At 41.9% G+C, this 9942-nt stretch overlaps 2 long non-coding RNA genes across 2 annotated transcripts; one reads left to right on the top strand and one right to left on the bottom strand.

Annotated features, from left to right (window-relative positions):
- Positions 1-17: 17 nt before the first annotated feature.
- On the top strand, positions 18-391 carry LOC125613358. Its single transcript, XR_007343899.1, has 2 exons — positions 18-94; positions 276-391. It is a non-coding gene; the product is annotated as an uncharacterized LOC125613358 (long non-coding RNA).
- A 5916-nt stretch (positions 392-6307) lies between these two features.
- LOC125613366 lies at positions 6308-9106 on the bottom strand. The gene is made up of 2 exons (XR_007343920.1): positions 8998-9106; positions 6308-7186 (listed from the first exon to the last, which is right to left on the bottom strand). It is a non-coding gene; the product is annotated as an uncharacterized LOC125613366 (long non-coding RNA).
- Positions 9107-9942: the final 836 nt, after the last annotated feature.

Genomic DNA, 9942 nt, shown 5'->3' on the forward strand with positions numbered 1-9942 from the left:
GATCATTAAACAAATGTCTAACACCAGGAAGGACATTAACAGAGACGGAGAGCAGAGATTTAGAGAAGTCTTAAACTTGACCCTTTCATTGCAGGTACCCTTGTAAGGACTAGTCATCAAGAATAGCTAAGTCATCTTTGGAAATAAGGGAATGCATGCTAATTATGGAGAGTTTTGCTAATCTTTAATTTGAATCAGAGTATATGTTTTTCAAATAGGAAAAGAAGCAGTGGAGTGGCCAAAGTTTCGTTTGATTTTTCTATCAATGATTTCAGTTTCCTTTGAAGGACTACATTGAGGGAAGGCAGGAAGACAATAGGATCCTCCCACCCCAGACAAGGGGAAAAATATCTTGAATAAATTATCCAAATAAAATCTGTTTTCAAAGCCAGCCTATTTACTACATTTTTAAAAAACAGAAGAAAAGACTGGATGGTGAGTAGTGATTTATGCATGGTGGGGCTATGGGTGATTTTTATTTTATGTGTTATACTTAAAAACAAGACTCACTGTCAGATTTTAATTGCTCATGATCATAGATTACATATGTTTCCATCATGTCTTCATAGAGAAATTTTAAAATATATATTTTTTATTTTTGCAAAAATCCATTTGCTAAGGGGATAACATGGTTTTTGGAAAGTCTTGAGAGTCAACAGAAGGATTCTGCTCTCATTTTTTGTTTTACTATTATTAAACTTGGGGAAATTATATTTGTGGGGAATATAAGTCTTTACTGAGGAACCAGCTTAGTTGATGAGGAAATAATTAAAGAAATGAAAATGTGTTTCTGGCCATTTTTTATTCTCTTTTTATTCCTGGCCACTTCCAAGCTTTGTGACTTCCATAGATTACTCAGTGTCCTCCTGCTCTGTAAAATAGGGTTAATAATAATATTCATGAAAATTGAAGAGCTTGATTCCATTTATAGCTCTTAGAACACTACCTGGCAAGTAGTCAGTTTCCCCAAGGCATGGACCAGTGTCTTCTTCCTCCTAAGGAAGATTTGCTGTATGTCCACATGTGCATGGGATAGTCCTGATTGCCCATTGACAGAAATTCATTGAAATAGATATGTTCTATGTGTAAAAAGAATTTTACACCTAAGTATAGAAAATCCAGTGAGGATAAAGGAGGGTTAATTAATTGAGTCTACTTACCTGAATAAACAATAGTGCTGAAGAACTATCATTTTAAAAAAATTTCATCTGTTGAAAGGATTTTATAAGCATCATGGTAAAAATTTTTAATTCCATTAAGAGAAAAATGAGAATTTAATCTCACTTATAGACTTAGACATAGATGTAGTTCGTTAACCACTAGAGTTGGCACACATTAACATTAAAAAGCTCTTATCTACCCAAACCTGACCATTCCCAAGACTACCCATAATCCTTTATAATAATCACCCCCCTGCAGTTCAAGAATGACTATAAATACACATTATTAAATGCAAAAATAATAAATAGGGTGTTATTTGTATTAGAATTCACAAATATGGAATGAGAATACAAGTTTATAAATGTCTCAAGATGAAGCTCAGAAAGGATTAGCCACATTTTTTTCTGAAGCTGAAGATAGTACCCAGAGTAAAATTTATTAAGACAAAAGCACAGATAAAAGAGAAGGTGGTGAGACCCCAGAGGGAAGGGGGAGAGCAGGGGCTAACAGCCCCTGTGTGCTATTTCCACATGTGAGGACAGTAAACCCCCAGCCTGGCGCAGCTCCACAGGCAGCATGACCTGGCACTTCCCATAGAATTGCCTTGCACAAGCTCAGAGTGCTGGGACTTGTCTCACCTGGTATAAGGAGTTGCCCTCTGTCAAGACAGGGTGAGCCTAGCTTTGAGGCAAAAAGCTACAAGTCAGATTTCTCAGTCAGAAATCTCAGCTTTTGTTTTTGATTCACTCCAAACTAGCCTTGGGGCAAAACTGTTAAGTCATCTTGTTTAGTGGATTTAGATTCTATAGAAAGTTAATACACATTCATAATGAGATATGTGGATTTTCCTGCTTTCTAATAAAAGAAAATTTTACATTTGAAAGGACAAGAGACAAGATCCAGGGCTTTAAGGTATGAGTTTGGTATCACAGAGAGATTTAGGTGCTCTCGAAATTTCCTTAAAGCTTTCTATAGCCTAATTATCTAGTCAAAGCCAGCAAGAGAGGAGTTTTTCTTGCTGGGTATAAACATTTGCCTACCTTTGTCCATAGGACTGTGATTTAGCTGCTTTGCCTTGGTTTTGATGGACTTTCAGAGTCATCCACACTCTTCTAGCCCCACACCTTGTAAGGTGGTTGCCTATGGTAAAGAATGTGCCTTTTGGTAGAGAAAGACCAATTTATTTGATAGCTCACCAGCTACCGTGAGAATCAAACAGGGAACCAGTACCACAGTAGCACTCTGTTGTAAGTAGCTATATATAGATAACCATAGAACCATTTGAGAGTTAATAGTAATAAATCTTAAAGTTTAAACAAACTAATACTGGGCGGATCAGTTTCTTTTTGAAATAGGCTCTAGGTAACCACATTGGATGTTTTATACAGCTGCCACTTATATCTGTGGGGGATTGGTTCTAGTACCAAAATCTATGGATGCTCAAATCCTGATATAAAATGGCATAGTATTTGTATATAATCTACATGTGTGCTGTTTTATACCTCAAATCATGTCAAAATTACTTATAATGGACAATATGATATAAATATGATATAAATGTTATGTAAAGAGTAGTTATACCATATTGTTTAGGGAATAATAACAAGAAACAAGTTTATACATATTCAGACAATTAAAAAAATATTTTCGATCCATGGTTGGTTGGATCTGTGGGTGCACAACCTGAGGATACTGAGGGCCAACTGCCGGGTTGCTAGAGACTTAAACACTCAGGGGTCACTCCAGGGGAACTGGGCTAATTGGGCTGTGCGAAATAATCACACAAGAGACAGAAATACCTTTTTCTTTGTGGGCTGTGACGACTCCTCTGACCTTAAGGGTCTGCAGAGAGAGAGAGAGAGAGAGAGAGAGAGAGAGAGAGAACACGCACTGACCCCTTTTATTGAGGAGAAGCTATTCAAATGAGACAAAAGGTCAGGTTTCAGGGGGCTGAGTCTAGTTTCATGATGTCTGCTGTCAGCAGGTTGACCGACATCTGGGTAGGCCACACCCAAGGGCACAGTAAGAGAAGGGGACACACAAAAAGCACTTCCATGGAACATTCTATCCCAAACAGGGCAAGGTAATATTACAAAGGAATAGGTAAGCGTAGCTCCTCCCTTGGGGCTGTAGGAAGACACACCCAGGCATGAAGACACAGACACGCGAACCCTAGGGGAATGGACTCAGTCACGTGCTAGTGGGTCTCCCACAGCCAACTATAATAAGCAGATGACAAACACTAAGGTGACACTCCTTAGGATAGGATGGTAGCTTCCAGGAGCCAGGTTGGTTAAATTGCCTTATACTCCCCTAGTATATAATTTTCTTGGAAAAGTCTCAGGTGGAGTTTCAATGTGCACATAAATATTCCTTAGGGTTAGATTTAATTTCACACATAGGTTAATGATTATGCTTTCCATCGGTGGGTTTTAAATCTTAAATGTTTACAGGATTCCTAAATTATGCTTCTAATAAAGTTAAAGCCTCATCTGCAATTGATCTGTAATGGATAAGCAATCACTGGAGGCTTTTCATCAATGTGAATTATGTGTTTGGATGCAAACTAAGCACAGTGAACCTTCATTTTCCTTCCAGGGATTATTCTTCTCTGTATTTATCTATACATTGGGTGTGAAGGTGACAGTGCAGCAGACCTATCTAGTTTAGAAGCACTGAAGCAAAGCAGGTGGAAAAAAAAACATTCTGAAGCTTCTTGTATAAACTGCCAAATAAGATCAATTGAGCCTGGTGTGGTGGCACACACCTGTGATCCCAGCAACTTGAGAGACTGAGGCAGGAGTTTGAGGGCAGGTTCAGCAATTTAATGAAGCCCTCAGCAACTTAAAATGCCCTGTCTCAAAAAAAAAAAAAAAAATGGGTGGGAGGCTGGGGTTGCAGTTCAGTGGTAGAGTGCCCCTGGGATCAATCCTCAGTACCAAATAGTAACAATAATAATGAGAATAATAAAGTTCTGTTGAATGAAATCTGTATCTTTTCCCTTTAAATATACTCTGCAAGTACATCATTGAATTAAATGCTAAAATCAGGCTGTCACATGCCTATGCTACTCTGAATACAGTCAGTGGATAAATTTGTTAAAATGCATTGCTAATGGATTAATTTAGATGAAAGAATTTTTTTGTATATTTTCTCTCCCATTGGGAATATCAATCTAGTTATAATACTTTTTAAGACGTCTTTAGAAAATTGCCTTCCTTTATCTCCTTCTCCTCCTTCTCCTCTTCCTCCTCCTCCTCCTTCTCCTCCTCTATCTCATTTACACTGAAATTTAACCTTTAGTAGATGGTCTCTATCTGGTCTAATGGTCACTCAGCATATAATTAATATGTATTTTTCTCCTAAAGGAAAAATTCTCCTCTTACTAATGCCTGCCAGATTTTTTGCCTCTCTCTCTCTCTCTCTCTCTCTCTCTCTCTCTCTCTCTCTCTCTCTCTTTTTTTGGTAAATTTAAATTGTGGACCCAGAAATGGAGATATGAGCTTCTAGCTGCTAAGGGAACATAAGACCAGGGCAGAGAGGAGTATGGTGAATCAGATGTTCTAGAGTTCAGGGTAGTTCAGAGCAAAGATTCAGCTGTTGTCACAGAACTAATGTCAGCCTGGACAGTGCCAGTTCATGAGTTCCAGAGATATCAACCATCAGCTGTGAGTTTTAAAACATTTCAGCTGATCCAAGATAGGAAGTAACCCTGCCCTGGGAAAGTCTTTGTTTGGGGTTTTGAAAAATCACATCAGTATGAAATTTAGAGGACACCAAAGAAGAGACCAGCTCATTTCCTTGTTTTTTCCTTGTATTTCTCATCAAATACAATGCCAAGAAATACCAAGATAACATTATTACTACTTGGGGCTGGGGATGTGGCTCAAGTGGTAGTGCGCTCGCCTGGCATGCGTGCGGCCCGGGTTCGATCCTCAGCACCACATACAAACAAATATGTTGAGTCCGCCAAAAACTAAAAAATAAATATTAAAAAATTCTCTATCTCTCTCTCTTAAAACAAAACAAAACAAAACAAAAACATTATTACTACTCTGGCCCTCTGCCTAGCAATGGGATTCTTTGTTCAGGTGGCCTAGGGTCCCAGACTTGGTTCAGTGTTGAGAGCCACAGCCGAAGGGGCCCCAGCAAACTTTCAGACTGCCAGCTGATGATTGGCTCACAGCAGCCCCAGCAACATCTAGCTGATTGGCTCCTCTGCAGTCATGCTCATTGGGCTGTTTCCCCGCCCTTTCAGACTAGGGAGCTGCTCATTGGGGAACTTTTTTGGCTCCGCCCATGCGACCCAGCCAATAGGCCTCAAGAGCAGGAGGAGTGGGGGGAGGTTGAGAGGCTTGTGGGAAGATGGTGGTGGCAGTTGGGCTCTGAGGGTTTTTCCTGAGGAGCTGTTTTGTTTGGCTTGTGTGGTTCTAAAAATAAAGTTCGTTTCTTTTGACAAGTGGCTCCTGATTTGTGCCCAGCCAGACTGCGGCAGTTCAGGTTACTTGGCAAAGCAGTGAGGACAGAGGGTTCCTTTGACCTGTGATTGAGCTTCTATTGGTGTACTTGGGTGACCACTCAGACCCTAGTTATTACTTTCCTTGGGGCAGAAGTTATATTGATGACATCCAATCTTAACTCTATGATCTCTTTTGGAGTTCTGGAGGGCAAGTTTTGGCATGTGTTTGCTTTCTGGGTTATTTACTTATTTGGTATTGGGAATTGAATCCACGTTACCACTGAGCTACATCCCCAGACTTTTTTTTTTTTTTTTAATTTTGAGACAGGGTATCACTAAGTTGCTGAGGCTTTGAACTTGGATCCTCCCAAATTGCTGGGATAATAGATGTGAGCCACTATGCCTCACAATCCATGTCATAGAATTTTTTTTTTTTTTTTTTTGGTGGTGGTGCTGGGAATCAAACCCAGGGCCTCACACATGCTAGGCAAGTGCTCTACCACTAAGCTATCCCCCAGTTCTTTGTTTTTGTGTTTTAATAGCAGAAGAAAGCAAATCTGCATGATTGCTAAAGGACAGAAGCAAGAGGTTTGCTGATCTTAAGCTTGCTTCCTTTTTACCAATTTGCAGCCTGGTAAAGGACATAGATCTTGGAGTAGCTAGCTTCAGGAATATAGGACAATAGAACAGTGTGTTCAGTCTGTTTATTCTGACTACGTCTCGCGAGAAGGGAGCAGAACGTTACACAAGAGTGTCAGGGACTCGGCTCCACTTCTACCATAATGCCAGCTTGGACTCTCACTCTTTCTGAAGTAGTTCCAAGAGCGGTGCTCAAGGCCTTGCTGCCATTTGTCCTGCTGCCTGTTCTTATTGCTTCTTGACTTGTTCTGGGCCTCCTCAGCATGTCCATAGGCACAGGTGTTCATGGGCAAGGTAGAGAGTTTAGGATTCTCTTGATAGAAGCAGTGCAGTCTTTGGGGGTCTTTTCCAGGGCTTTCTCAGTGATCCTGCAGAAGTTAGGTTGCTGAGGCTTTGAACTTTGATCTTTGAACTTTGATCCCCGGGCTCAGAACTCACAGGCAGTCAGTCAGGTGTTGTCCAGAGCTTCACCTCTTCTAGATGTTTTCTATTACAGAAGTGATGCCCTCTGCAGGATTGGATGCTTAAACTTAAGGCATTTCCAAGCAGCCAACATGTCTCTGGGTAACCAAGGCCTCTAGGGTGCCAGCTTCATAGCCATCACTCCTGGTGGGAAGCAAGGTGAGGAGGCTGTTGTGGAGGGGAGGCTGGAGGGAGCCCACTGTGCCCGGTGCTGCTCTGGGAGTAACTGTGGAGAATGAGGCATGGCGCTTGCTTCTCTGATTGGATTCAAACTCTAACACTGATGGTGGAAAGGCAAGAGCAAGATAGCTCAGATCTCTAGAAGAACACTGTGAACTATAGTTTAGTCAGTACCTCATCAGTTGTCACTGCCCTCAGTGTACAATCCAAACTCATGTATGTGCCATCTTAGTTTTGGTTCCCTCAGACAGCTTTCCATGCAGGTAGTTTATTTGGGTGATCATCCTGGAAACAGAGGCAACAGATGTAGGGGATAACTCAGGGGAAGGCAAATAAAGCTAGCCTAGAGGGTATCCAGTTTGTTGGTGGATATGAGAAAAACTTACTCTTGCTGCCAAATTCTCAGACACAGTGTGGAATACACTATTTCCACTGTTTCTGTGTCAGAGATATCTCACCAGAGGGGTAAGGGTGTTGGACACCTATTCTCCAATGGCTGTCACTGGTGGAGAACTCCTGAGGGGAGGAAGCAGAGGGGTGTTTATTCCCTACCACTTCTGGAGATCAGGGAAGGCTCCAACAGGTAGAGAAAGCCCTGAGGTAGAGAGATGTATGTGCCAGCAACTGCCTTGAAATAGGAAAGTTCCAGGGGATGGGGCAGGGCCCAACAGTGACTGCTAAACATGTTCTTACATATTTCCTCACAAGCAGACCTTGGTTGGTGCTCTAGCCTCACCCTAAGAAGTGTGTGGATGTGATGGGGAGAGTGCCTGGGGAGATCACAGTCCCCAGTGCATGACTATAGGCATCCAATGTGGAGAAGCCCATCATGGTAAGCAGGAAAGTAGGTAAGTATGTAAGCAGGTAGGCCACCATGGCCCCAGACCCAGGGTGCTCCACAGGCAGGCAAAGGCCAACCCACTAATCTCCAAGAGCTGATGGTTTTGAGTACTTAGTTTGCAAACACTCTATGCTAAAGGCTTTCCAGAATTTTCCCAGTTCATCTGAACAATAGTTCTATGAAGTAGATCAGTTGCTTAATATCTCTGAAATTTACTCCCTTAGGTTCAGAGAGGTTGTGCAACTGGTCTAAGGCTACATGGTCAAAACAAGATGTGAACCCTGTTTGTCTCACCCCACAGCTTGTTTTGTCTTGGGTTTGGTTTTGGATTTTTATAGCTCTAAAATGTCAATTTTTTAAATTTTGAGCAATCCTCCCACCTTTTTTTCATGCTACTAACTTGTTGAAGAGACTGGAATTATTCTCCTGTGGAATGTCCCATAGTTTGGATCTGCCTGGTTGGCTCCTCCTGGCGGGACCTGTTTCTCCAGTCTCTGGATATGCTGTAAACTGGGAGTTAGGCCAAAGGCTTAACAGGAGGGCATATGGATCCCTCCAATGAAAGGCTGCACACTCTCCTCATAACCAGTGGGGTGATACTTTAAAGTTTGTGCTTTTTTGTGTGTGTGTGGTACTGAGGATTAAACTCAGGGCCTCTCACATGCTGCGTGAGTGCTCTACATTCCCTAAGCCTGTGATCTCACATTCAACTATAATGGGATGGAACTATTTCTTTTCTTTTTCTGAGAGAGAGAGAGAGAGAGAGAGAGAGAGAGAGAGAGAGAGAGAGAGAGAGAGAGAGAATTTTAATATTTATTTTTTAGTTTTCTGGGGGCACAACATCTTTGTATGTGGTGCTGAGGATCGAACCCGGGCGGCACGCATGCCAGGCGAGCATGCTACCGCTTGAGCCACATCCCCAGTCGATGATAGAACTATTTCAACGCCAGATTAAAGGGTGGCTATGCTAAATCCTGTCAGGGTACTGAGCCTGAACTAAGAGGGTTCAGACATTAGACAGCTTTGACCACCTTTTACAAAGATATGAAGAAGAGGCAGGCTCCCTTCCTGCTTCCCCAGACCAGGATGGTGGAGGTTTTCCAACCTCAGGTTCATGTGAAGCTAATAACTAGGCTCGAAAACCGCAGACGCTGGGCAGCCAGGTCAAGACACGAGATGCCGGCACAGAGTTCCTTACTGGAGGACACCGCCTTCCTTCCAAGCTGTGGGGCAGCCCCTCCTTTCCTGCACATACCGGATTTATTTCAGATGATGCTGGGTCCCTCTTCATTTCCATGCCAGTTGCTGCAGGTCCCAAACAACCAAAGAAACTTCCAGCTTCCAATTCCATTAATGTCAAATGAGACTCTGGTTCAGGTGCAAAATAGATCCCAAAGCACCAAGGGACTTGATGACATCCCCCCACACTCTTTCTCCTTAACCCTTTGCCTGGCCTGCTACTCTGCCACACTCAGGTGTGTCCTGGGGTTTGGCACTATGCAGGGACAGCCTGGAGCTGAGCTGGTACAGCTGTTCCCCTGAGGCCCTGAGGCTGGTCCTCTGGTGGTGCCTGTCATTTCCCCTGCATCATCACTACATTTCCTTGACATCTGGGTCCAGAGAAAAGTTCATGGACTCCTCCATGCCACAAAGCAAGAGGCCAATAATAATAATAATAGCAATAATAATAATAATAATAATAATAATAATAAAAACAATAATAACAAAGAATTCTTTTTTTTTATTTTTTAGGTGTAGATGGACACAATACATTGCCTTTATTTTTATGTGGTGCTGAGGATCGAACCCGGGTCCCGCCCGTGCTAGGGGGGCACTCTACCGCTGAGCCACAATCCCAGCCCAAACAAAGAATTCTTTTTTTTTTTTTTTCTCTTTCAACGCTTGTTTATATACCCAGCCAAGCATTATTTGGACATTCATATTCTCCCAATTAAACCCAAACTCTTATTTTTATGTTTTTGATTTACTTGTCCACCATTTCTGACAGTATTCTCTTTTTTTTTTAATTTTTTTATTGTGGGTTGTTCAAAACATTACAAATTTCTTGACATATCATATTCCACACTTTGATTCAAGTGGGTTATGAACTCCCACCTTCACCCCATACACAGATTGCAGAATCACATCAGTTACACATCCATTGATTTACATATTGCCATACTAGTGTCTGTTGTGCTCC

The sequence above is a fragment of the Marmota marmota genome, unplaced genomic scaffold (assembly GCF_001458135.2).
Source record: "Marmota marmota marmota unplaced genomic scaffold, marMar, whole genome shotgun sequence".
Taxonomy (NCBI): domain Eukaryota; kingdom Metazoa; phylum Chordata; class Mammalia; order Rodentia; family Sciuridae; genus Marmota; species Marmota marmota.